The sequence below is a fragment of the Peromyscus eremicus genome, unplaced genomic scaffold, assembly GCF_949786415.1.
Source record: "Peromyscus eremicus unplaced genomic scaffold, PerEre_H2_v1 PerEre#2#unplaced_32, whole genome shotgun sequence".
NCBI lineage: Eukaryota > Metazoa > Chordata > Mammalia > Rodentia > Cricetidae > Peromyscus > Peromyscus eremicus.
This window is the reverse complement of record NW_026734292.1, coordinates 4,789,391-4,792,945: the sequence shown is the minus strand read 5'-3', so window position 1 is coordinate 4,792,945 and position 3,555 is coordinate 4,789,391.

Below are 3,555 nucleotides of genomic sequence, written 5' to 3'. Positions count from 1 at the left end.
GCTTACAAGAAATATACTGTGGTTTTGAGAAAAGAGCAATCTTCTACTCTACTGTGTTTCCTATAAGGCCAGAAGAATGAGATTGCTCAGAACAAAAGAACTGTGCTTCCTACAAACACGGGATATATTTAGTTCAAATCTGTTTATGAAGCTGACAAGAAAAATAGCTTTTATTCAGCCAAATACACTGTACTTAAGGGGAAAAGATGAGAGTGCTATTTGCACTGTGTATGGCAATGGGAGCACAATAGTGATTTTCCTTACCAGAAAACAACTCTTGCTCTTAGACTAGAAACTTCATGAAATTCATCTCCGTTTATGAATGGGAAATAAACACTAGATCACCTTACAAGAAACACACGTTGCTTTTGAGAATAGAGCACTCTTCTACTCTACGGTGTTTCCTAAAGGGCCTGAACCATGAGCTTGCTCTGAACAAAAAAACTGTGCTTCCTGCTCACACGGGACTCATCTAGTTCATCTCTGCTTAGAAACTGACAAGAACGGTAGCTTCTCTTCAGTCCAATGCACTGTACTTGCTTGGAACAGACACGAGTGCTATTTGCACTCAGTATGGCAATGGGAGTACAATAGTGATTTTCTTTACCAGAAAACATCTCTTGCTCATAGGACCAGTTACATCTAGTGCAACTCTGCTTAGGAAACTGTCAAGAACAGTAGCTTCTCTACAGTACAATACACAGTACATGCTGAAAACAGACGCGAGTACTATTTGCACTGTGTATAGCAATGGGAACAAAATAGTGTCTTTCTTTACCAGAAAACAACTCCTCCTAGTATGGCCAGAAACTGCATGTGTGTCCTCTCCGTTTATGAATGGGAAAAAAACGCTAGCTCGCCATTCAAGAAACACACTCTGTTTTTGAGAAAAGAGCACTCTTCTACTCTACTGTGTTTCCTATAGGGCCAGAACCGTGAGATTGCTCAAAAGAAAAGAACGGTGCTTCCTACATACACGGGCCATATCTAGTTCAACTCTGGTTAGAAAACTGACAAGAACAGTCGCTTCTCCTTAGTCCAATACACTGTACTTGCTGAGAACAGATGTGAGTGCTATTTGCAATGTATGGCAATGGGAGCACAATAGTGACTTTTCTTAGCAGAAAACACCTATTGCTCATACAACCAGAAACTGCATGTGATTGAACTCAGTTTATGACTGGGAAACAAACACTAGCTCTCCTTACAAGAAACACACTCTGCTTTTGAGAAAAGAGCACTCTTCTACTCTACTATGTTTTCGATTGGGCCAGAACAATGAGCTTCCTCAGAACAAAAGAACTGTGCTTCCTACACACACGGGCCACATTTAATTCAAGTCTGCTCAGGAAACTGAGAAGAACAGTATCCTCTAGTCAGTACAATACACTGTAATTATGGGAAGAGAAGCGAGTGCTATTTGCACTGTGTATGGCAATGGGAGCACAATAGAGACTTTCCTTAACAGAAAACAACTGTTGCTCATATAATCAGCAACTGCATGTGATTCAACTCCGTTTATGAATGGGAAACCAACACTAGTTCGCCTTGTAAGAAACACACTCTGATTTGAGAAAAGAGCAATCTTCAACCCCACTTTGTTTCCTATATATATTTCAAGAACAGAGATTTGCACAGGACAAACGAACTGTGATTCCTACACACACGGGACACATCTAATTCAACTCTGCTTTGGAGACTGACAAGAAGAGTAGCTTCTCTTCAGTCCCATACACTGTACCTGCTCGGAATCGACATGAGTTCTATTTGCACTGTGTATGCCAATGGGACCCAATGGTGATTTTCCTTACCAGAAAATAACTCTTGTTCTTAGGACCAGAAATTGCGTGTGATTCAACACCGTATATGAATGGGAAACAATCACTAGCTCGCCTTACAAGAAACACTCTTCTTGGAGGAAAGAGCACTCTTCTACTCTACTGTGTTTCCTATAGGGCCAGAACTTTGAGCTTGATCAGAACAAAAGAACTGTGCTTACTACACAAAGGGTCCATATCTAGTTCAACTCTGCTTAAGAAACTGACAAGAACAGTAGCTTCTCTTCAGTCCAATACACTGTACTTGCTTGAAAGAGACGCTAGTGCTATTTGCACTATGCCTGGAAATGGGAGTACAATAGTGACTTTCCTTCCCAGAAAACAACTCTGCCTCGTAGAAACAGAAACTACATGTGATTCAACTCTGTTTATGAATGGGAAACAAACACTAGCTCGCCTTACAAGAAACACACTCTGCTTTGAGAGAAGACAGCTCTTATAATCTTCTCTGTTTCCTATAGGGCCAGAAAAGTGAGCTTGCTCAGAACAAAAGAACTGTGCTTCTTACACTCAAGAGCCATATCTAATTCAATTCTGCATAGTAAACTGACAAGAACAGTAACTTCTCTTCATTCCAATTACCGTACTTGCTGGAAACAGACACAAGGGCTATTTGCGCGGTATATGGCAAAGGGAGCACAATAATGACTTTCTTTACCAGAAAACAACTCTTAGTCATAGGACCAGAAACTGCATGTGATTCAACTCCGTTTCTGAATGGGAAATAAACACTAGCTCGCCTTACAAGAAACACACTCTGCTTTTGAGAAAAGAGCACTCTTCTACTCTCCTGTGTTTTCTATAGGGCCAGAACAGTGAGCTTTATCAGAACAAATGTACTGTGCTTCCTACACACACGGGCCATATCTATTTCAACTCTGCTTAGGAAACTGAAAAGAACAATAGCTTCTCTTCAGTCAAATAAACTGATTGCTGGGAACAGAGGGGTGTGCTATTTGCATTGTGGATGGCAATGAGAGATCAATAATGACTTTCCTCATCAGAAAACAACTCTTAATCATAGGACCAGACACTGCATGTGATTCAACTCCGTTTATGAATGGGAAACAAACACTAGCTCACCTTACAAGAAACACACTCTGCTTTTGAGAAAAGAGCACTCTTCTACTCTACTGTGTTTTCTATAGGGCCAGAAAATTGAGCTTGCACAGAAAATAAGTACTGTGCTTCCTACACAGGGGCCATAACTAGTTCAACTCTGCATAGGAAACTGACAAGAACAGTAGCTTCTCTTCAGTCCAATACACTGTAATTGCTGGGAACAGACGTGAGTGTTGTTTGTACTGTATATGGCATTAGGATCATAATAGTGACTTTCCTTACCAGAACACAACTCTTGCTCGTAGGATCAGAAACTGCATGTAATTCAACTCCGTTTATGAATGGGAAACAAACACTGGCAGGCCTTACAAGAAACACACTCTGCTTTTGAGAAAAGAACACTCTTCTACTCTACTGTGTTTCCTATAGGGCCAGAAGAGTGAGCTTTCTCAGAACAAAGCAACAGTGCTTCCTACACACAAGTACCATATCTAGTTCAACTGTGCTTAGGAAACTGAAAAGAACAGTAGCTTCACTTCAGTCCAATATACTGTAATTGCTGGGAACAGATGCGAATGCTATTTGCACTGTGTATGGCAATGGAAGCACAATAGTGACTTTCCTTACCAAAAACAACTCTTGCTTGTAGGACCTT